At 45.3% G+C, this 25,497-nt stretch overlaps 1 non-coding gene across 1 annotated transcript; it reads right to left on the reverse strand.

Moving 5' to 3' along the window:
• Positions 1–16,462: 16,462 nt before the first annotated feature.
• Positions 16,463–16,534, reverse strand: trnat-cgu (transfer RNA threonine (anticodon CGU)). Its single transcript has one exon. It is a non-coding gene; the product is annotated as a tRNA-Thr (tRNA).
• Between the last annotated feature and the right edge of the window lie 8,963 nt (positions 16,535–25,497).

Below are 25,497 nucleotides of genomic sequence, written 5' to 3' on the forward strand. Positions count from 1 at the left end.
CAGCAATTCAGCATTCAAACATCAATGGGAACTTTCCCCATTTCACCCTCATCAAAGTCCCAAAGAAAGTGAAGAGGGGCTTGGACTGGAGGGAGGGAGGGGCGGGGTAGGGGGAACCTAGAACCCAGAAAGCTGCCCACTTGCCCCATTTAGATGCTCAATTTGCGTTCATTCCCTGCAGGGGGTTTGTTATTATTGAGCCCCTCCTGGTAAAACAATCCGATAGAAAGAGGGGAGAAAGGAGGGAGCCGGTGTGTTTGCTGGGACCTTGCAGAATTCATTTCAGCAGCAAAAGTCCCGGGTTATATTAACCCGAGTGAAACACGCTCTCAGTGAGAGGAAAACCGAACGGCCCTTTTCATCTTTTCATTGGAAACAAAGTAGAGCCGGAAGTGCGGCGAGCAGAGCAGACACACAAGCTCAATGACAGGAGAGCTCGGCCGTCCCTGAGTTTCAGCTCCCAGCTCTTACATTTCCTCATCCACACTGTCTTTACTGTGGATGTTCAGGGGTTCCTTGTCGGATCTGAGGACTGTATCCATTAAACATTCTGAGTCAGGAGATCCACACACTCTGTTACCAAGATTTATGGGCAGGAATGTTTCAAAACTTTGTCTATTAAATCATTGTATTATTCACAGAACTAATGAGGCAATCGGTTCATTATTCAGGCCTTGAACTTGGTTTTTGTCGACCGAAAACTGAAAGCTTCAGCACCTTTCCACTTCTTCACTAATATAACTGATTTTTTTGATGAAGTAACAGAAAAGGTTGATGAAGGGAAAGCATTGGATGTTGTCTATATGGATTTTAAGAAAGCGTTTGACAGACTACCACATAAAAGGCTGGGTAACAAGACTGAGGCTCCTGGAATAGGAGGGTCAGTATCTGCTTGGATTAAAAAATGGATGAAATATCAAGAAAAGCGAGTTGTGGTATTTGGTTGTTTTTCAGAATGGAAGATGGTGAACAGTGATGTCCACAAGGGTCAGTGTCAGGACCACCATATATAGAAATGACTTGAATATTGGAATCACAGAATCACAGAATTGTTACTGCCCAGAAGGAGGCCATTTGGCCCATCGTGTCTGCACTGACTCTCCAAATGAGCAATTCACCTGATGTCACTTCCCCGTCTTCTCCCCATAATCCTGCACATTCTTCCTTTTCAGATAACAGTCTAATTCCCCTTTGAATGCTTCAATTGAACCTGCCTCCATCACATTCTCAGGCAGTTCATACTTTAACCACTCGCTGTGTGAAAAAGTTTTTCCTCATGTCGCTTTTGCTTCTTTTACCAATTACTTTAAATCTGTGCCCTCTCGTTCTCGATCCTTTCACAAGTGGGAACAGTTTCTCCCTATCCACTCTGTCCACACCCCTCATCATTTTGAATACCACTATGAAATCTCGCCTTAGCCTTCTTTTCTCCAAGGAAAACAGTCCTAACTTCTCCAATCTATCTTCATAAATGAAGTTCCTCATCCCTGGAACCATTCTCATGAATCTTTTCCATAATCTCTCCAATGCCTTCACATCTTTCCTAAAATGTGGCACCCAGAACTGGATGCAGTACTTCAGCTGAGGCTAGTGTCTTATACAAGTTCAACATGACCTCCTTGTTCTTGTACTCTATGCCTCTATTACTAAAGCCGAGGATACTGTATGCTTTATTAACCACTCTCTCAACCAATGACATATAACCCCAGGTCCCACTGATCCTGCACCCCCTTTAGAATTGTACCCTTTGTTCTACATTGTCACTCCATGTTCTTCCTACCAAAATGAATCAATTCACATTTCTCTGCATTGAACTTCACCTGTCATCTGTCCTCCCATTCCACCAACTTGTCTATGTCCTTTTGAAGTTCTACACTATCATCCTTGCAGTTCACAATGCTTCCAATTTTCGTATCATCCATAAACTTTGAAATTCTGCCCTGTACACCAAGGTCTAGGTCATTAATATATATCAGGAAAGGCAAGGGTCCCAACACTGACTCCTGGGGAACTCCACTACAAACCTTCCTCTAGCCCGAAGAACATCCATTGATCACTACTCTTTGTTTCCTGTCACTCAGCCAATTCCATATCCATGTTACTACTGTCCCTTTTATTCCATGAGTTATAACTTTGTTCACAAGTCTGTTGTGTTGCACTGTATCAAACTCCTTTTGAAAGTCAACAAAAGCAAAATACTGCAGATGCTAGAAATCTGAAATGTAAACAAAAAGTGCTGGAAATACTCAGCAGGTCTGGCAGCATCTGTGGAGAGAGAAGCAGAGTTAAAGTTTCAGGTCAGTGACCTTTCAGATGCTGTCAGACCTTTTGAAAGTCCATGTACACCACATCAACAGCATTGCCCTCATCATCCCTCTCTGTTACCTCATCAAAAAACTCCGGCAGGACAGTTAAACATGACTTTCCCTTAAGAAATCCATGCTGTCTTTCCTGAATTAACCCACATTTGTCCATGGGACTATTAATTTTGTCCCGAATTATTCTTTCGAGAAGTTTTCCCACCACCGAAATTGAACTGACTGGGGAGTGAGACGTGGTGAGTTGCTTTAGCAGAGAGCCAACATGGGTTCGTCAGGCCGAACGATCTCCTTCTGTGCTGTCGCCATTCTCTGATTGTATGATTCTAGCGACAACTGTTGGTGGAGAGGCAGTGATGCAGGAATGGGTTGACAGAAAGGGGAAAGTCTGGGCTGGTGTGTGTTTGCAGCATTTGCAGCTTGTGTTCGGGTTTGTGAATAAAGGTGATTTGGAAGCTGTGTTCCAAATTGAAGTGTTTATTGGAAGCAAGAAGTTGATGTCAATGAAGAATAAAACGTGTTAAGATGAAGCGTGGTGTGATTGTGGATAGCAGTAAATATAGTGTTGGTGAATTATTTGTGTTAATAAACATCCACTGCACCCTCTGCTGCAGGCTGCTGTTTATATCCAGCTGTGTATTAGTGCTGTGTGTTAACTAGATAAATGTTTGTTTCAACGCTGTTTATAAAGCAATAGCATTGCACTCAAACAGTCCCAGACATAGCAACACACGTACAAAAGCAAAATACTGCAGATGCTGGAAATCTGAAACATAAACAGAAAATGCTTGAAATAGTCAGCAGGTCTGGCAGCATCTGTGGAGAAAGAAACAAAGTTAATGTGAGCTAAGGAAACAGACCTGAACTGTTAACTGTTTCTCTCTGCACAGATGCTGCCAGACCTACTGAGGATTTCCAGCATTTTCTGTTTTTATGACAGCAACACCTTTGATCAGCAGTAGCGGTGATAGTGCGAGCCAGGGGGCAGCTGGGAAGGTAAGTTTCACTTTTAAGTACTTACCTGGCGATTCGGCGGACGCGGACACGGGGACTGCTGGGTAAGTGAACTTATATATTCGGGCAGTGGCTGAACCCGAAACACTACACGTGTAGTGTCTCCCACCCATCCTCCTCCTCCAACCAAAAAAAAGGACTCTTGTGTGGAGGGTTTGGTAAGGTAAGGTTTTCCTTTATATTTTTTTATTCTCTGTTGTCAATTTAGAGCAGAGGGGATGGAAGCTAGGGCAGTTGCATGCTCCTCTTGCAGGATGTGGGAGGTAAGGGTCACCACTTGTGTCCCTGCTGACTTCACCTGTGAGAAGTGCACCCAAATCCAGCTCCTCACAGAGCGCGTCAGGGAACTGGAGCTGGAGCTGGATGAACTTCAGATCATGCGGGAGGCAGAGGGGATGAAAGAGAGCAGTTATAGGGAAGTACTGACACCTAAGTCACAGGATAAAGGTAGCTGGGTGACCATCAGGGGAGGGAAAGGGAATAGGTGCACAGTGCAGGGATCCCCTGTGGCCGTTCCCCTCAATAATAAGTATACCGTTTTGGATACGGTCGTGGGGGGGGGACCTACCAGGGGAAAGGCACAGCGGCCAGGTCTCTCCCACTGAGCCTGGCTCTGCGGCTCAGAAGGGAAGGGTGGAGTATAGGAGAGCGATAGTAATAGGAGATTCAATGGTTAGAGGAACAGACAGGAGATACTGTGGTCGCGAACGAGACTCCCGGATGGCATGTTGCCTCCTGGGTGCCAGGGTCAGGGATGTCTCAGATCGAGTCTACAGGATTCTTAAGGGGGAGGGGGAGCAGCCAGAAGTCGTGGTCCATATCGGTACCAATGACATAGCTAGGAAAAGGGATGAGGACCTGAAAAGCGAATATAGGAGTTCGGTTGGAAGCTAAAAGGCAGGACGAGCAGAGTAGTAATCTCAGGATTGATACCGGTGCCACGTGCTCGTGAGGCTAGAAACAGAGAGCGAGTGCAGCTGAACACGTGGCTACAGAGCTGGTGTAGCAGGGAGGGCTTCAGTTATGTGGATCATTGGGATACCTTCTGGGAAAGGTGGGACCTGTACAAGAAGGACGGGTTGCATCTGAACTGGAGGGGCACCAATATCCTGGGCGGGAGGTTTGCTAGAGCTCTTCGGGAGGGTTTAAACTAGTTTGGCAGGGGGATGGGAACCGGAGCTATGGATCAGTGGATGGGGTAGCTGTTGCAAAGGCAGATACCGAGTGCAGAGAGTCTGTGACGAAGGTTAGACAGTTGACAGGGCAAAGTTTCAGCCAGTATGATGGGTTGAAGTGTGTCTATTTTAATGCAAGAAGTGTCAGGAATAAGGGTGATGAACTTAGAGCATGGATCAGTACTTCGAGCTACGATGTTGTGGCCATTACGGACACTTGGAGATCACAGGGGCAGGAATGAATGTTGGATGTTCCGGGGTTTAGATGTTTCAAAAGGAATAGGGAGGGAGGTAAAAGAAGTGGGGGAGTGGCATTGTTAATCAGGGATAGTATCACAGCTGCAGAAAGGGAGGTCATCGAGGAGGGTTTGTCTACTGAGTCATTATGGGTGGAAGTCAGAAACAGGAAAGGAGCAGTCACTTTATTGGGAGTTTTCTATAGACCCCTCAATAGCAACAGAGACACGGAGGAACCGATTGGGAGGCAGATTTTGGAAAGGTGCAGAAGTAACAGGGTTGTTGTCATGGGTGACTTCAACTTCCCTAATATTTAATGGAACCTCCTTAGTGCAAATAGTTTGGATGGAGCAGTTTTTGTCAGGTGTGTCCAGGAAGGTTTCCTGACTCAATATGTAGATAGGCTGACTAGAGGGGAAGCTATGTTGGATTTGGTGATTGGCAACGAACAAGGCCAGGTGGCAGATCTCTCGGTGGGAGAGCATTTCGGTGATAGTGATCACAACTCCCTGACCTTTACTATCGTCATGGAGAGGGACAGGAGCAGACGGGATGGGAAAATATTTAATTGGGGGAGGGGGAATTACAATGCTATTAGGCAGGAACTGGGGTGCATAAATTGGGAACAGATGTTCTCAGGGAAATGCACGACAGAAATGTGGAGGTTGTTTAGGGGGCACTTGCTGCGACTGCTGGATAGGTTTGTCCCGATGAGGCAAGGAAGGGATGGTAGGGTGAAGGAACCTTGGATGACAAGAAATGTGGAACAGCTAGTCAAGAGGAAGAAGGAAGCTTGCTTAAGGTTGAGGAAGCAAGGATCAGACAGGGCTCCAGAGGGTTACAAGGTAGCCAGGAAGGAACTGAAGAATGGACTTAGGAGAGCTAGAAGGGGACATGAAAAAGTCTTGGCGGGTAGGATTAAGGAAAATCCCAATGCGTTCTACACTTATGTGAGGAACAAGAGGATGGCCAGAGTGAGGGTAGGGCCGATCAAGGATAGTGGAGGGAACTTGTGCCTGGAGTCGGAGGAGGTAGGGGAGGTCCTAAATGAATACTTTGCTTCAGTATTCACTAGTGAGAGGGACCTGGTCGTTTGTGAGGACAGCGTGAAACAGGCTGATATGCTCGAACAGGTTGATGTTTAGAGGGAGGATGTGCTGGAAATTTTGAAAGACATGAGGACAGATAAGTCCCTGGGCCAGACGGGATATACCCAAGGATATTCAGGGAAGCGAGGGAAGAGATTGCCGCGCCTTTGGCGATGATCTTTGCGTCCTCACTGTCCACTGGAGTAGTACCAGATGATTGGAGGGTGGCAAATGTTATTCCCTTGTTCAAGAAAGGGAATAGGGATAACCCTGGGAATTATAGACCAGTCAGTCTTACGTAGGTAGTGGGCAAATTATTGGAGAGGATTCTGAGAGACAGGATTTATGATTAGTTGGAAAAGCATAGTTTGATTAGAGACAGTCAGCATGGCTTTGTGAGGGGCAGGTCATGCCTCACAAGCCTTATTACATTCTTTGAAGATGTGACAAAACACATTGATGAAGGAAGAGCAGTGGATGTGGTGTATATGGATTTCAGCAAGGCGTTTGATAAGGTTCCCCATGGTAGGCCCATTCAGAAAGTAAGGAGGCATGGGATACAGGGAAAGTTGGCTGTCTGGATACAGAATTGGCTGGCCCATAGAAGACACAGGGTGGTAGTAGATGGAAAGTATTCAGCCTGGAGCTCGGTGACCAGTGGTGTTCCGCAGGGATCTGTTCTGGGACCTCTGCTCTTTGTGAGTTTTATAAATGACTTGGATGAGGAAGTGGAAGTCTGGGTTAGCAAGTTTGCCGGTGACACGAAGGTTGCTGGAGTTGTGGATAGTGTGGAAGGCTGTTGTAGGTTGCAACAGGACATTGACAGGATGCTGAGCTGGGCTGAGAAGTAGCAGATGGAGTTCAACCTGGAAAAGTGTGAAGTGATTCATTTTGGAGGGTTGAATTTGAATGCAGAATACAGGCGAAAAGACAGGATTCTTGGTAGTGTGGAGGAACAGAGGGATCTTGGGGCCCATGTCCATAGATCGCTCAAAGTTGCCACCCAGGTTGATAGGGTTGTTAAGAAGGCGTATGGTGTGTTGGCTTTCATTAACAGGGGGATTGAGTTTAAGAGCCGCGAGGTTATGCTGCAGCTCCATAAAGCCCTGGTTAGACCACACTTGGAATATTGTGTTCAGTTCTGGTCGTCTCATTATAGGAAGGATGTGGAAGCTTTAGAGAGGGTGCAGAGGAGATTTATCAGGATGCTGCCTGGACTGAAGGGCATGTCTTACAAAGAAAGATTGAGGGAGCTGGGACTTTTCTCATTGGAACGAAGAAGGATGAGAGGTGACTTGATAGAGGGGTACAAGATGATGAGAGGCATAGATAGAGTGGATAGCCAGAGACTTTTTCCCAGGGTGGAAAGGGCTATCACCAGGGGGCATAATTTTAAGGTGATGGAGGAAGGTTTCGGGGAGATGTCAGAGGTAGGTTCTTCACACAAGAGAGTGGTGGGTGCATGGAATGCACTGCCAGCGGTGGTAGTAGAAGCAGATACATTAGGGACATTTAAGCGTCTCTTGGATAGGTACATGGATGATAGTAGAATGAAGGGTATGTAGGTAGTTTTGATCTTACAGTAGGTTAAAGGTTCGGCACATCATCGTGGGCCGAAGGGCCTGTACTGTGCTGTACTGTTCTATGTTCTATGTTCTGTAACACAGGTGTTGGGAGGCTCAGCCTGGCTATGCAATGTTGCAAGGACGCTGAGTGACACCATCGACAACGGGACAGAGAGAAGAACACACAGAAAACTAATAGACTGTGAGGAAGCAAAAGTGTGGAACGGAGAGAGAGAGACAGACAACGAAACTGAGATGGAGAAACAAGGCATTTGTATGACTGTGCTCTCCCTGTTGTCTAAAGGTATTTCCTGTTGTGTAAATATGTTTTCTGTTGTGTAAAGATGTACCCTGTTGTTGTGTAAAGGTTTTCCCTGTTATTGTTTTATTTACTGTTGCTGACCGTCTCCTCACTGTGACCATTTGCCCTGGTTTTATTGTGGACAACATCACCATCTGGTGGTGGAGAGGAGGCTCTGCAGGAAGGGGTTGACAAAGTGGGAGAGACTCGGCTGGTCCGTGTTTGCAGTTTGTGTTCGTGTGAGCAAAAGTGATTTGTTTCTGATTGATGTGTTCACTGGAAGGAGAAAGCTGATTGCAATCGAGCGCGTCTTGCTTTTTTGGGGAAACACTTGATGTTTTGAAAGTGAACTGTTTGTCTTCCTACCAAACATAAATAACAGAGAATGGTTTCGATCCATCGACCTCTGGGTGATGGGCCCAGCACGCATCCGCTGCGCCACTCTGCTAACTGCTGGCTTAAATTTTAGCTGCCTGTTAGTGAAATATGTTCATTTCCCCAATGTTTTTATCAAAATAGGATTGTGGTCGGATTTCTCAAGAATCCCGGACTCAGCAACACACGTGCTGACAGACTCACCCTCACTGCACAATGACACAAGGACTTTGAGTAACAGCACCGACAATGAGGCAGGCAGAGAGAGACACACAGAAAACCAGGAAGAGATTATCAGGACCCAGAAAGGAACAGACAGAGAAAGACACACAGAAAACCAGGAAGAGATTATCAGGACCCAGAAGGGAACAGACAGAGAAAGACACACAGAAAACCAGGAAGAGATTATCAGGACCCAGAAGGGAACAGACAGAGAAAGGAACTGAGCAAACCAGCAAGAGACAGCGAAAGACTCATGATTTATGTAATTGTGTTCTCTGTTGTGTAAAGATGTTCCCTGTGTTCTTTTAAAGATATTTCCTGCTGTGTAATATGTTCTCTGTTGTGTTACTGTATTCGCTGTTGTGTAAAGATGTTCTCTGTTATTGTGTAAAATGGTTCCCTGTTGGGTCAAGGTCTTCTCAGTTGTGTAAATATGATCCATCTTGTGTAAAAGTGTTCCTGGTTGTTTAAATATGTTCCCTGCTCTGTAATGTAGAGCTGAGTCTGCACTAATGGAATTGCTACAGTATCTTCCAGTCTGATACTGTATGAGGGCTGGAATATGATCCAACGCACAGTCTATACAAATTAAATTGCTATTGTATCTTTTAGTTTCACAATCCGGGGGAGTTTTAAACTGAATTCTCAGTTTGTATCTCAGGTTATACTATCTTTCAGATTCTCTCAATCTGAAATCACACTTGAGATTTAGACTTAGTAAAGGATCTACTGGCATTGGAGGAGTTCAAAAGCGATTCACTCAGCTGATTCCTGAGATGAAGGGGTTGACTTATGAAGAACGGCTAAACAGGTTATTCATTCGAGTTCAGAAGAATGAGGGGTGATCTTTTTGAAACGTACAAGATTCTGAGGGGGCTTAACAGGGTGAAGAAGGGTCTCTGACCTGAAACATTAACTCTGCTTCTCTCTTCACAGATGCTGCCAGACCTGCTGAGTATTTCCAGCATTTCTTGTTTTTATTAACAGGGTAGATGTTGAGAAAATGTTTCCACTAGTGGGGGAATCTCAAACTAGGCGACATAGTTACAGAATAAGGGGACACTCATTTAAACTGAGATGCAAAGGAATTTCTTCTCTCAGAGGGTAGTGAATGTCTGGAATTCTCTACCCCAGACAGTATTGGAGGCTAAATCACTGAAAGTATTTAAAGAGGATGTAAATAGATTTTTGAAATATTGGAGAGTTGGGGTCCATGAAGAGCTGCCATGAAAGAGGAGTTGAGGTCTGGGGCAGATCAGCCATGATCTTACTGAATGGCAGGGCAGGCTTGAGGGGCCGAATGGCCTACTCCTGCTCCTATTTCTTCTGTTCTTATGTTATGTTATATCTAATGTATATGTCAGGATGCACTATGGGAATTAATACTGAAACTTATAAACTCATAATGTGTGTAAATATTGGGCTGATATTTCACTTGAATCTCAGAGTACATTATTGTAGTTAATTCTGTAAGTTTGAAAAGGGAACTCTGTGCCATAATGAAAACAAGAAATGCTGGAAATACTCAGCAGGTCAGGCAGCATCTGTGCAGAGAGAAGCAAAGTTAACGTTTCAGGTCAGTGACCATTCAGATGCTGCCAGACCTTTTGAAAGTCCATGTACACCACATCAACAGCATTGCCCTCATCATCCCTCTCTGTAACCTCATCAAGAAACTACAGCAGGACAGTTAAACATGATTTTCCCTTAAGATATCCATGCTGGCTTTCTTGAATTAACCCACATTTGTCCATGGGATTATTAATTTTGTCCCGAATTATTCTTTCGAGAAGTTTTCCCACCTCCAAAATTGAACTGACTAGGGAGTGAAATGAGGTGAGTTGCTCTAACAGAGAGCCAGCACGGGTTCGACAGGCTGAATGGCCTCCTTCTGTGCTGTAGCCATTCTATGATTGTATGATTCTAGCAACAACTGTTGGTGGAGAGGCAGTGATGCAGGAATGGGTTGACAGAAAGGGGAAAGTCTGGGCTGGTGTGTGTTCGGGTTTGTGAATAAAGGTGATTTGGAAGCTGTGTTCCAAATTGAAGTGTTTACTGGAAGGAAGAAGTTGATGTAAATAAAGAGTAAAACGTGTTAAGATGAAGTGTGGTGTGATTGTGGGCAGCAGTAAATATAGTGCTGGTGAATTATTTGTGTTAATAAACTTCCACTGCACCCTCTGCTGCAGGCTGCTGTTTATATCCAGCTGTGTATTAGTGCTGTGTGTTAACGAGATAAATGTTTGTTTCAACGCTGTTTATAAAGCAATAGCATTGCACGCAAACAGTCCCAGACACAGCAACACACGTACAAAAGCAAAATACTGCAGATGCTGGAAATCTGAAACATAAACAGAAAATGCTTGAAATAATCAGCAGGTCTGGCAGCATCTGTGGAGAGAGAACAAAGTTAATGTGAGCTAAGGAAACAGACCTGAACTGTTAACTGTTTCTCTCTGCACAGATGCTGCCAGACCTACTGAGCATTTCCAGCATTTTCTGTTTTTATTACAGCAACACAGGTGTTGGGAGGCTTAGCCTGGCTACACAATGTTACAAGGACGCTGAGTAACACCATCGACAACGGGACAGAGAGAAAAACACACAGAAAACCAAGAATAGACTGTGAGGAAGCAAAAGTGAGGGACAGAGAGAGAGGCAACGAGACTGAGATGGAGAAACAAGGCATTTGTATGATTGTGTTCTCCCTGTCATCTAAAGGTATTTCCTGTTGTGTTAATATGTTTTCTGTTGTGTAAAGATGTACCCTGTTGTGGTGTAAAGGTTTTCCCTGTTATTGTTTTATTTTCTGTTACTGACCGTCTCCTCACTGTGACCATTTGTCCTGGTTTTATTGTGGCCAACATCACCATCTGGTGGTGGAGAGGAGGCTCTGCAGGAAGGGGTTGACAAAGTGGGAGAGACTCGGCTGGTCCGTGTTTGCAGCTTGTGTTCGTGTGAGCAAAAGTGATTTGTTACTGATTGATGTGTTCACTGGAAAGAAGAAGCTGATTGCAATAGAGTGCCTTTGGAAGCATCTTGTTATTATGGGTAGATACTTGATGTTTTGAAAGTGAACTGTTTGTATTATTACCAAACATAAATAGCAGAGAATGGTTTCGATCCATTGACTTCTGGGTTATGGGCCCAGCACGCGTCCGCTGCACCACTCTGCTAACTACTGTTTTTAATTTCAGCTGCCCGTTAGTGAAATATGTTCATTCCCCAATGTTTTTATAAAAATAGGATTGGAGTCGGATTTCTCAAGAATCCCGGACTCAGCAACACACGTGCTGACGGACTCACCCTCACTGCACAATGACACAAGGACACTGAGTAACAGCACCGACAATGAGGCAGGCAGAGAAAGACACACAGAAAACCAGGAAGATATTATCAGGACTCAGAAAGGAACAGACAGAGAAAGGTACTGAGCAAACCAGCAAGAGACAGCGAGATAAAAGCAAAATACTGCGGATGCTGGAAATCTGAAATAAAAACAAGAAATGCTGGAACCACTCAGCAGGTCTGGCAGCATCTGTGGAAAGAGAAGCAGAGTTAACGTTTCGGGTCAGTGACCCTTCATCAAGGAGGCGAGGACAAATGGTATGGGAAGCAACAACTAATTTTCAGTAAAAAATGGGTGTAAGAATTGCTTCCATTAATGTGCGCAGCATTAAATCTACTACGCGATGTGTTTCAACCTTGGATTACCTTGCCAAGGTCAAAGCTGACCTACTGTTTCTGCAGGAGTGTGGAATACCACACCTCAGCACCTACAGGCAGTGGTCGCGATGGTGGTCCCACGGGCCATCGATCTGGTCGGGGGGTAATGACTGCCGTTCCTCCGGCCTGGGTATTCTGCTGCGGGGAGGTAACTTCACCATCTCCGAAGTTAAGGAGGTGGTGGGCGGCCGCCTCCTCGTAGCAGACGTGATGTACAACAACGCTCCGCTCCGGTTGATCAACGTGTACGCCCCGGTACAACGCAGCGAGCGGCTGACCGTATTCCAGCAGCTCCCTTCTGCTGCTGGCGACGTCCAGGCTGGTCATCCTAGGCGGTGACTTCAACTGCATCATCGGGAGATCTAAAATGGACCAGGGCGGGAGGGACACGATGTTCAAACCTCTGGACAAGGGCGGGAAAAATGTACCCAACGTCGCCCTCATCCTGATGACCACCTTCGTGTGCAGCTGCACCAAGCTGTGTGTGGAGCCCCAGTACACAAACACCAAATGTCACTATGTGCTGAGGTGTTGCGAAGGATGGGTCTGGTCACATTGCCGCGGATCGCTTCATCCAGTTGGACCATACCGTACCAGCTATCCTTCGTGGGAAAGTTTCTGCGGGAAAACACCTTTGACCACCAATCCATCAGGCAGTGGTCTGCACGGAATGTCCTCAAGGCCCTACGGGAAAAGGAGATGGTGGATCCGGTCGGATGGTTCCCCGAGCAGACTGCCAAAGTCATTTGCCAGAATGCCTCATCACCAGAACTTTCAAACAAGCACCAAGATGTAGCTTGGCTGGTGGTAAGAAGAGCCCTTCCTGTCAGATCCTTCCTGCATGCCCGAAGTCTCGCCCCCTCCACACGCGGCCCTCGAGGTGGCTGCGGTGGGGAAGAGACAGTTGCCCACCTCCTTCTGGAATGTGTCTTTGCAAAGCAGGTGTGGAAAGAGATGCAGTGGTTTTTGTCGAGGTTCATCCCAAGCAGCTCTGTAACACAGGAGTCTGTGCTCTACGGGCTGTTCCCAGGGATGCACACCGAGATAAACATTAACTGCTGCTGGAGGACCATCAATTTGGTGATAGACACTCTTTGGTCTGCCCGAAACCTGCTGGTCTTGCAGCGCAAAGAGTTGTCCACGACCGAGTTTTGCAGACTGGCACATTCCAAGGTCCAGGACTACGTGCTGAGGGACGCACTAAAGCTTGGGGTAGCCACTGCAAAGGCTCAAAGGGGAAAGACCACTGTGTATGGTCCCCCCGCCATAGTGAACTGGGCAGCTGGACCCATTGGAAACCCCTCGTGCTGTATACACCAGATATGGGTTTGCTGTAAAATGTCCATGTCAGGTAAAATGGAATGGAAGGGTTGTGAGGCAACTCACTCCTGTATTGAAGAAAACTGATTTCCTTTGCACTTTTTGGAATGTCAACTTGGTGCTGTTTTGAACTGTTGTGTAATGCATTTTTTACAGATTTATATGAAGAAAGCATATTTTTAGGAATAAAATCCTGGGGATTCATATGCATAGTTCTTTGAAGGTGGCAGGACACATTGAGAAAGTAGTTAGCAAAGCATATGGGATCTTGGGCTTCATAAATAGAGGTACTGAGTACAAAAGTAGGGAAGTTATGCTGAACCTGTATAAATCTCTAGTTGGGCCACAACCAGAGAATTGCAGCCAGTTCTAGTCAACACACGTTTGGAGGGATGTGAGTGTCCTTGAGAGGGTGGAGAAGATTTATCAGAATGGTTCCAGACATGAGGGATTTTAGCTGTAAGGTTAGGTTGGAGAAGCTGGGGTTGTTCTCCTTGGAGCAAAGGAGATTGAGGGGAGATTTGATAGTCATGTACAAGATTATAATAAATATGACAGGTTTAGATAACTTACAGGGCGATGGGGATAGAGCGGGGGAATGGGACTGAATGGATTGATTTACATGGGCTTGATGGGCAAAATGACTTCCTGTACTGTAGTGACTCCATGACTCAATGACTCTCTCTCTCCTTCTCTCTCTCTCTCTGTCTATCGCTTTACCTCTCTCTGCCTTTCTCTCTCTATCTGTCTTTAGCTGGTCCTCTAACTTTCTATCGCACTCTCTCTCTCTTTTTTTTTCACTCTCTCTCTCTCCATTACACACATATTTGTCAATCACATGTCAAAGAAGGAAGCGTAATGAAGGAATGGCTGCGCTCTTGAAAATGTTTCCAGCAGAATAGTTAAATGTTTAAAGTTTCTGTAGGGAGTTTGACCTGAGATGGTGAGACACAAGGATGTGAGGTTATTAAAGTCTTCACCAAATGTAAAAGGGAATAATTTTATTCACTGGTGAACCCAAAGGAACACATATGGCACAAGAATGAGAAAAGTCAGAGGATTGAGAAACATCCAATGGTTCTTCACATCTACAAGTCAGCAGACCCACAGAAATACAGTAGGTTGAGAGTTCAGATCCAGTGATAGACTGGACAAATATCGAGCCAGTGCTTTTTTCTTTATAAACCTGACATCTGTCCACTTGGCTATTGCACCTCGTCTCGATGTATCTGATAATACTGATACTATTTGTATTCCACAGTTGCTTTGAAATCACAGGCAATATAAATGGATTGGGAATGTCAATGGTCAGGAACCATTAATGGATTGAGATAGTCAATGGACTGGAAAATATCAGTGGATTAGGAAATTCTATAGACTGAGTTAAATCAATGGATTGGGACAGTTCAGTACATTGTGAAACATCAATGGATTAGGAAACAGGAATTAAAGGGACAGATGGAGTTCAACCTGGAAAAGTGTGAAGTGATTCATTTTGGAAGGTCGAATTTGAATGCAGAATACAGGCTTAAAGACAGGATGCTTGGGAGTGTGGAGGAACAGAGGGATCTTGGGGTCCATGTCCATAGATCGCTCAAAGTTGCCACCCAAGTTGATAGGGTTGTTAAGAAGGCATATGGTGTGTTGGCTTTCATTAACAGGGGGATTGAGTTTAAGAGCCGCGAGGTTATGCTGCAGCTCTATAAAGCCCTGGTTAGACCACACTTGGAATATTGTGTTCAGTTCTGGTCGTCTCATTATAGGAAGGATGTGGAAGCTTTAGAGAAGGTGCAGAGGAGATTTACCAGGATGCTGCCTGGACTGGAGGGTATGTTTTACGAAGAAAGGTTGAGGGTGCTAGGGCTTTTCTCATTGGAACGAAGAAGGATGAGAGGTGACTTGATAGAGGGCTACAAGATGATGAGAGGCATAGATAGAGTGGATAGCCAGAGACTTTTTCCCAGGGCAGAAAGGGCTATCACCAGGGGGCATAATTTTAAGGTGATGGAGGAAGGTTTCGGGGAGATGTCAGAGGTAGGTTCTTTACACAGAGAGTGGTGGGTGCGTGGAATGCACTGCCAGCGGTGGTAGTAGAAGCAGATACATTAGGGACATTTAAGCGACTCTTGGATAGGTACATGGATGATAGTAGAATGAAGGGTATGTAGGTAGTTTGATCTTAGGGTAGGTTAAAGGTTCGGCACAACATCGTGGGCCGACGGGCCTGTACTGTGCTGTACTGTTCGATGTTCTATGTTCCAGATGAAAGGATTGCATTAATCAATGGATTAGAATGTGGAGAGGCAGGAGAAAATGATGCCATTTTAGGTCGGGTGCCGGGGGCTAGTAGAAACAGACCATGGCTATTTTACTCTCTATCTCACTCCTTTTTTCTATCTGGCTCATTATCACATCCTCTCTCTCTCTCAGAGCGGTGGGAATCACTGGAACCCACACTTGCTGCTCAGATTGTTTGGTTCCGGGAAAATACAAGGTCCACATCAGATTGACAGGAAGGATAAATGTGATTCAGAGCCAATCATATTCCTTTTGGTGATGTGTGCTCAGCTTTGTTATATCAGCAAAGGCAGCAGGAAATGCAAATCCTGAAGAGTTTTGACAGAGTGAAGAAGGAGAAAGTGTTGCCAGTGACAGAAGGGTCAGTAACCAGAGGAAACACATTTAAAGTAATTGACAAAAGAATTCGAGTTGTGATGAGGAAGTTATTTTTTCAGCAGTGTGTTGTTCTGGTCTGGAATGCAATCCTGAAAGGTCAGTGGAAGCAGATTCAATGTTAACTCTAAATGGAATTGTATATATACCTGACATGGAAAATCTAACAGGGCAATGGGGGAAAGGACAGGAGTGCGGGATGTGGGATTAATAGAATAGCTCTGTTAAATACCAAGCAAATGCACAGTAATAAGGTTCAGTGCTTGGACCTCAGATATTTTCACTCCAACAATGGCAGAGAAGGCTCGAGGGACCATGTGGTTCCTCCTCATGTTCTTCCCAGTGTCCAGGATAAAGTGTAACATCACACTGAATTCCAGATGGATGAAACAAATGCAACAGACATCTTTTGTGGAAACATCACATTTAAAGTGAGAAACTAATCATAAGGCACGGACAGGGATTGAACTAGTGATCGTCAGTTTACGAGACTGACGCCTTACCACTTGGCCACCATGCCTTTTGCTAATGGACACCTGAGGCTCCAGAGGAGGATTTGTGATTCTTTTTCAATTTGGTTGAAACAGCATCGAGAAACATGCACAGAAATAAAGAGGGATTGTGGAATGGGAAACAGATCAGCCTCATTTACATCATCAGCATCATGAAATCTTCATTCAGACGTTCCATTCCCATCCTCAGCTTTTCTCACATCTGTACAATAATATAAGAGTGGACATTGTGTTGTTACTGGGCCGATTATATAAATAGACTATGTGCATCATCACAGGAAGTGATGTAATATAATCTGTGCGGCACCTCATGGAGAGTTGTAGATGAAACCTTCAATGCAAGATGTGCAGAGTAAACTCAGGTTATTTTAACCGTCAGATTCTTATAAATTCTGTACTAAGCCTTGACAGATATCAGAATATTATATGGGGGCCACAGTAAACCAAAGCAATGATGGAGAAATCTTTGCCTGTACCTTTGAAAAGATCACTGGACTGAACCAAGCCGAGGATTGACCGAGATGGTTCCAGAGGTTTGCAAGGTATCGTACTGCATCGGGTCTCGTGCAGAAGCCAGACATGGAGCAGGTCAGTGCGCTATTGTCTGCAATGGAGGGAGTGTGTAGGCAACATCCTCATGAAGAACAGAAGGCAACATGTGAAGAAGTTATTAAGGCACTCAAGACCTATTTTAATTGAGGAAAAAAATGTCATCGTGGAGCCAAAGTTAAAACGCTGCATTTGCTGACAACGCAACCACCAGGTGACGCTGTACTAGCACATGCGCAAATGCAGCCTCTTCCACTGAAACGTCACTGTCTGTGACATTCAGGCAGCCGCCAGGATGAAAGATGGAGCTACTCAATTTATCACAGAAAACAACTTCGACCCAAAAATCCCCTCAAAGGTTGCCATCGCCGCCTCCGTCCCACCCCCAACAGTCCCCCGCTACCTCTTGCGCATTCGCCAATTATATAGTACCAAGTCATCTTAATTCACCTAAAGTGAATTACTTTCGGAGCAGTGACTGTCATTTCATAAGCAAATATGGCACATATCTACACAATGGACATGTTTTGGTTGATACTCGGAGAACGTTGCGCTATTTGAAGTCTCATTAGAAGGACAGCACCTCTGACAGTGCTGCACACCCTCTGTAATTCAGTGAGGTTTCATAGAGTCATAGAGTTATACAGCACAGAAACAGGCCCTTCGGCCATCATGTCCGTGCCGGCCATCAAGTACCTATCTATTCTAATTCCATTTTCCAGCACGTGGCCGTAGCATTGTATTCTGTGGCGTTTTGAGTGCTCATCTAGATACTTCTTAAATGTTGTGAGGGTTCCTGCCTCTACCACTCCTTCAGGCAATGTGTTCCAGATTCCAACCACCCTCGAGGTGAAACATTTTTTCCTCAAATCCCCTCGAAACAGTGCCATCCCATTCTCCGGACGATCATTCCCCGCTTCCCCTCATCCCACTCTGACTGCTCACTCCCCGCTTCACCCACCACCACCCCCATCCTGCTCTCTGGCTGCTCACACTCCATGCCATGGGCTCTGCCGCTTCCCTCCTCTCGGCCACTCGCTCCAACATTGCCCCATCACCCCTCGAGGCTCGCCTTGCTTTATCGGGTGGTGCGGTGAAGAATGATCGAATGTTGGAGCGAGAGGCCGAGAGGAGGGAAGCAGCATGGCTTAGAGCTGGTGTCTGGAGGGACGTGGGGGGGAAGCGGGGCGTGAGTGGACGGAGAGAGGGCAGTGCGGGGGTGGGGGGGTAGCAAGCGGCCGGAGGGCGGGGGAGCGGGGTAGCGAGGAGCGGGCAGCGAGCGGCCTGGAGTGAGTGGCCGAGGGGTTAGAGCGTTTTCCTGCGCATGCGCCAGTTAGTCCTGGAAGACGTAGGCTGAGCATGCGCAGCATCTCAGAGCGCAGGAGACTGTTTGTGCATGTGCGCAGCTTGGAGCGCTCTGATGACGTCGGATGGCTGCTGCATTGTCAGGAATCACTTTGAATTTAATCAGCGTACAAAACAGAAAGGGGAGAGTATTCATTCATTTATCAATGACTTGTACAATCTCAATGAGGTTTGTGAATACCGCAACTTAAGAGAGTAGCTGAATGGAGACAGGATTGTGTTCGGGGTATTAGACAACACCCTTTCAGATCATCTACAGTCCAGGGCTGGTCTCACCTTAATGAAAGAGTTTCAATTGAGCAGACAAACAGAGGTTAGAAAGTTTAACCAATCCGTTGTCCGAGGGGACAGGGAGAGTCTGATCTCGAGAGTTGCAGACTCAATTGAATTTGTTAAGAAAACAAAAGGAAAAATTAGTGGTAAAAGACAAGAAAGACGGGAAGAACATCTAATGGTAGCTGCAACCAATTGCAGTAGGTGTGGCCGAGAGAGACACAAGTGGGAAAACTGCCTCGCCAAAGAAGCTGAGTGTTTTTCCTGCAGAACGATGGGACACTTTCAGTCAGTATGTGGCAGTAAAATACCAGCACTCAATTTAATTAAAGGGAAATCCCCAGAGAGCAAAAACATTAATGAAGTACAGGATATCCAAAGTGTGGAAATACATTTTTTAGGTGAAATCCAGGAAATAAAGTGAGAGTTGCAGGACGACAGAAATTCTGAAATATTTTAAGATAGAGGTAGATAGATTCTTGATAAACAAGGGGGTGAAAGGTGATCGGGGGCAGGTGGGAATGTGGAGTTGAGGTTACAATCAGATCAGCCATGATACTATTGAATGGTGGAGCAGGCTCGAGGGGCCGAGTGGTCTACTCCTGCTCCTAATTGGTATGTTTGTATGTAAGAAAACATGTTCTAGATACAATGAGAACTATCATTTGTTTGGAAATGGATTTGAACCCTCTTTTATCAAAAGGTTATAGAGCTTTAATTTTTCTACAATTAACAGGCAAATCCTTGTGGAGTTGATATTGACAGAAACAATGGGCTGGATTCTATAGCGCCCTCGACGTCGAGATCTGTGGTGGGGGTGGGGTGGGAGCCGCCTGAGGATGGCCCCGGATGAGGCCCGCCACGGACCTCAACGCCGGCAGGGCCTGGCTCGATATTGCCGGCGATGGCGAGGCCTTGTGGGGGGACCCCCACCGCTCGGCAACGGGACCACAAACCTGCATTAATTATTATCCCATCACTTCCTGATATCCAGCTGCGATCTTCAGCCCAGTGGCCGGCACTGCCGTGCCTTCGGAGCCCCATCTGGGCAAATGAGGTGCAACACTGGTGGGGAGGGGGGAGAAGGTAAGTTTCTCAGTGTGGGGGTGGGGTGACGGAGTCAAATGAATGTCATGGGTGTAGGGGATGGTGGGAAGGGTTATAGTTTACAGTTTGTGCAGTTTTGGGCGGAAGGTCAGATGGTAATGGTAGGTTTTGGGAGGGAAAGGGCAAATAATTAATTTAACTGTTATTTGGGGGATGGGAGAGAGGCAAAAGCAATGTATTTATTTCATTTCATTTAATCTTCCTTTAAATATTTTCCAGTAGGACTAACAGCCCTTTAAAAATGGCTGACACTCCAGTACAGTACTAAGGCAGTGCTGCACTATCAGAAATGCTGTTTTTCAGGTGAGACAGAAAACTGAGGATCCCTCTGCCCTCTCAGGTGGATGTTAAAGGTACCATGGCACTATTTCAGAGAATAGAAGGGGAATTATTTCTGGGATGCTGGTCATTGTTTAACCCTGAATCAACATCACTTAAAAACAGATTATCTCGTTTTTATCACATTGTTGTTTCTGGGAGCTTGCTGTGCGCACATTGGCCACCATGTTTCCTACATGACTACAGTGACTACACTTGGAAAGTCCTTCATTGGCTGTAAAAGGCTTTGCAACGTCCTGTGGTCGTGAAATGCAAGTCTTGCTTTTTCCATTGTTATCAGTGTCATTGTGATCAAAAGATCGGATGCGTGAACACAAAGTTTAAATCAATTTTGATTAAAATAATGTAAAAGCATCTATATTCTTGCACTGTACTTAATAATCTCCATCTTCCTATCCTTACAGAGTGCAATGTCATCGACCCTGAAATTGATTCCACAATCTCATGGAATCACAGAGTCAGAGAAAGTTTAAGGCACAGAAAGAGGCCACTTGGCCCATCGTGTCTGTTCCACAAACAATTTCAGCCGAGTTCTGATGAAAGGTCACAGACCAGAAACGTTAACTCTGTTTCTCTCTCCACAGATGCTGCCAGACCTGCTGAGTATTTCCAGCATTTTCTGTTTTTATTTCAGATTTCCAGTATCTGCAGTATTTTGCTTCTGTGTTACTTTGAAAGTTAAAACTGACCCACCTGTCTACAATTCACACTGGGGTCTCCCATGAAATGATTCTGTGTAATGTTGTTAGAATGAATGCAGACTCCGAGCTCAGAGCTTCCTGTGGGGAATTGGGGATCTGAAAACCAGCAGACTGCAGGAATTTCCACTGGGAGCACAAATTCACAAAATCTACCTTTTATATATCGATTCATTTTAATTGTCCTTCTGGAAAATTATTTTGAAACAATTTAAACATCAACCCACAGCTCCATGACTGGGTCAATTATGAGGTCATCCTCTGACAGGTCATGTGACAGCTGGAGCCACAAGACATCAGAACCAGATTTGTGACTGGATTAAAACCCGGAATCCTGTCCCAATGGCTTTTCAAATAAAGCTGTTGCTGTTTGAAAACACAGCAGTTAAACTTTCTGCCTGACCATGAGGGGAGCTAGGGAGAAATTTACAAAACTCAATCCTTCAACAAAATAGTTCAAAAATCATTAATATCGAAATCATGTGAGGATTTATATGCCGTAGAGAAACAAGCAGAATACAGAAAGTACAGAGGAGAGCTGAAAAAGGAAATGAGATCAGCAAGAGAATGTATGAGAAAAGATTAGCAGGTCACATAACTGGGAACACTGAAGTCTTTTACCAACATATGGACAGTCAATGAAAGGGTGGGTCAATTAGGAGATCCTGTGGAGGCAGAGGGTGTGGCTGAGGTACTAATTAAGTACATTTCATCTGTCATCACAAAATGAGCGGATGTTGCCAATGTCACAGTGAAGGAGGAGGAAGTGAGAAAATTGGACGGAATGAAAATAGATAAAGAGGAGACAATTATAAGGTTGGCAGCTCTCACAGTAGAAAAGTCACCCAGTTTGAATGGGCTGCATCCTGGGTTGCTGAGGGAGGTAAGGTTGGAAATAGTGGAGACTCGAACCACAATCTTTCAATCCTCCTTGAATATGGGAATGTTGCCAGAGGACTGGAGGAATCTCCTCAAGATTCCACATGAATCAGTGTCCATAATTCAACTTTACATATTTAAAACATGTTTACAAAAACAGTAGAAGTACTCTCATAACATAAAAGCAAAATACTGCAGATGCTGGAAATCTGAAACAAAAACAAAAATTGCTGGAAGCACTCAGCAGGTCTGGCAGCATCTGTGGAGAGAGAAACAGAATTAACGTTTCAGGTCAGTGATTAGGCACACTACAACCTGCCGGACTGAACATTAAATTCAATCATTTCAGAGCATGACGGACGCCCCCCCCCCCACCCCCCACACCCCCCAAACACACTTTTTTATGTTTAGTTTTTTTTCTTTTGTATTTGGTTATTTTATTTCATTTTTTTTTTAGTTTGGTTAGTTTGTTTCTACTGTGTCTACCCATTGTTTCTGTTTTAAAAAAATGTTTAATGTTTGTGTTCGGAGTGCTTTGTGCATTACAGTCAATTCACACCTTCTCTGTACTAACGCTTTGTCTTTCAGCACACCATTGAGCACTGTTCAGCACTGTTCGCCTTTGTTCCATGCCCTTCTGGTCAGTTATTCTCTGTGACCTTGTCCAATCAACACCTCTTTTGTTATCTCTTGCCCCACCCCCAGCTTTACTTGCTTAAAACCTTTTCATTTATAATATTTGTCAGCTGTGATGAAGGGTAACTGACTTGAAATGTTAACTCTGCTTCTCTCTCTACACAGGTGCTGCCAAAACCTGCTGAGTATTTCCAGCATTTCCTGCTTTTACTCTCAGAGCACAGTTAACCTGTTTTTTCTCTCTCTGTTCATATTCTGTCTCAGTGTTTGGATCTCTCACTGTTTGGATTGAGAATTGAGCTTGTATCAGTCCTGTGATGGACAGATCTGCTGAGTATTACCAGCATTTTCTGTTTTTTCTTCATTTCAGATCAGAATTTCTTATTGAAACACGGGGAATGCTGTTTCAACTGCTCCGGGGATACCTTCATGAGTTGCTGAAACATTCTAATTCCCATTCCCACACGGAACGAAGCCAGGCAGGAGGAGATACCTGTGACTCAATGATCAGACATTGCAGCTCATGAAGTGTGTTTTCTGATGGTCGATGGGTTCCTGTGTGAAGTTGACACGGGTTTGGTTTTTCTCCCTTACTCTTTGACCCTTCAGTTAGTTCTTTGTGTTCAGCTGTTTCAGGTGATGTTACTGAGTCAGGAATGTTGGTCAGGACAGTGCGAGAATTCCCTGTGATTCTTTCAATAGCGCTGGGGAATCTTTAACATCCACCAACAGGGCCTCATTTAATTGTCACTTCAAAAACATGCTGGCAATTATTGCTCAGGATTACACTGAGCTGGGACACTAAGGATATTCAATTAATGAAATCAGTACTTTAAACTGAGAGCAATAGTCCCTCCCACATCCTGATACCTTAGGATTTCTGAACTTTAATTACTGCTTCATTCCTTGGTTTGTGGACTGGTTCACCACCTGTAGACATTTGAGGTACTCACAGGCACTGGTAATCTCTCAGCTTAGAGTCATAGAATCATAGACAGGTTACAGCACAGAAGGAGGCCATTCAGCCCTTTGTGTCCATGCTAGGCCTCTGCAAGAACAAGCCAGCTAGTCACACTCCCCCGCCTTTGCCTGTAACCCTGCATTTTCTTTTCTTCAGATAATTATTAAATTCTATTTCAAAAGTCATGATTGAATCTGCCTCCACCACACTGTCAGGCAGTGCAATCCAGATCCTAACCAGTCGCTGCATAAAAAAGTTTTTCCTCATGTTGCCTCTGGTTCTTTGGCCTTTCACCTTAAATCTGTGCCCTCTGGTTCTTGACACTTCTGCCAATGAGAATAGTTTCTCCCTATCTACTCTGTCCAAACCCTTCATGATTTTGAACACCTCTATCAAATCTCATCTCAACCTTCTCTTCCCAAAGAAGAACAACTCCAGATTCTCCAAAATAGCAGAAGGCTTTCTATTTCTACTGGAAAATGGGCAGAGAGAAAGAGTATGAGACAGAGTTCACAAGAGAGAGAAAAAATTGGGTATGTGTCTGTGAGAGAGAGCAAGACAGAGGGAGGGAGAGTAACTGTCTGTGTGTGAGAGAGAACACAACCCAGTCCCAATATAATTGCTCTTTCTTGATACTATTCGATAAACTCAGACCCTGCCCAGATACCGACAGCTTCTCCCCCTCACTGCTGTTCCCCGCCCTGACTGTACAGAAATCCCCTCTCATAGCTGCACATTAACACTGGTCCCACTGCTGTTCCCTGCCCTGACGGTACATAAATCCCCTCTCATAGCTGCACATTAACACTGGTCCCACTGCTTTTCCCTGCCCTGATGGTGCAGAAATCCCCTCTCATAGCTGCACATTAACACTGGTCTCACTGCTGTTTCATTCCCTGACTGTGCAGAAATCCCCTCTGATAGCTGCACATTAACACTGGTCTCACTGCTGTTTCATTCCCTGACTGTACAGAAATCCCCTCTCATAACTGCACATTAACACTGGTCTCACTGCTGTTCCCTGCTCTGACTGTACAGAAATCCCCTCTCATAACTGCACATGAACACTGGTCTCACTGCTGTTCCCTGCCCTGACTGTACAAAATTCCCCTCCCATAGCTGCACATTAACACTGGTCTCACTGCTGTTCCCTGCCCTGACTGTACAAACGTCTCCTCTCATAGCTGCACATTAACACTGGTCTCACTGCTGTTCCATTCCCTGACTGTACAGAAATCCCCTCTCATAGCTGCACATTAACACTGGTCTCACTGCTGTTCCCTGCCCTGACTGTACAAAAATCCCCTCTCATAGCTGCACATTAACACTGGTCTCAGTGCTGTTCCCTGCCCTGACTGTACAAAAGTCCCCTCTCATAGCTGCACATTAACACTGGTCTCACTGCTGTTCCCTGCCCGGACGGTACATAAATCCCCTCTCATAGCTGCACATTAACACTGGTCTCACTGCTGTTCCCTGCCCTGACGGTACAGAAATCCCCTCTCATAGCTGCACATTAACGCTGGTCTCACTGCTGTTCCCTGCTCTGACTGTACAGAAATCCCCTCTCATAGCTGCACATTAACACTGGTCTCACTGCTGTTCCCTGCTCTGACTGTACAGAAATCCCCTCTCATAGCTGCACATTAACACTGGTCTCACTGCTGTTCCCTGCCCTGACTGTACAGAAATCCCCTCTCATAGTTGCACAGTAACACTGGTCTCACTGCTGTTCCCTGCTCGGACTGTACAGAAATCCCCTCTCATAGCTGCACATTAACACTGGTCTCACTGCTGTTCCCTGCTCTGATGGTGGAGAAATCCCCTCTCATAGCTGCACATTAACACTGGTCTCACTGCTGTTCCCTGCTCTGACGGTATAGAATTCCCCTCTCATAGCTGCACATTAACACTGGTCTCACTGCTGTTCCCTGCTCTGACTGTACAGAAATCCCCTCTCATAGCTGCACATTAACACTGGTCTCACTGCTGTTCCCTATTCTGACTGTACAGAAATCCCCTCTCATAGCTGCACATTAACACTGGTCTCGCTGCTGTTCCCTTCCCTGACTGTACAGAAATCCCCTCTCATAGCTGCACATTAACACTGGTCTCACTGCTGTTCCCTGCTCTGACTGCACAGAAATCCCCTCTCATAGCTGCA

This window comes from Heterodontus francisci, unplaced genomic scaffold (genome assembly GCF_036365525.1).
Source record: "Heterodontus francisci isolate sHetFra1 unplaced genomic scaffold, sHetFra1.hap1 HAP1_SCAFFOLD_43, whole genome shotgun sequence".
NCBI classification, from domain to species: Eukaryota; Metazoa; Chordata; class Chondrichthyes; order Heterodontiformes; family Heterodontidae; genus Heterodontus; species Heterodontus francisci.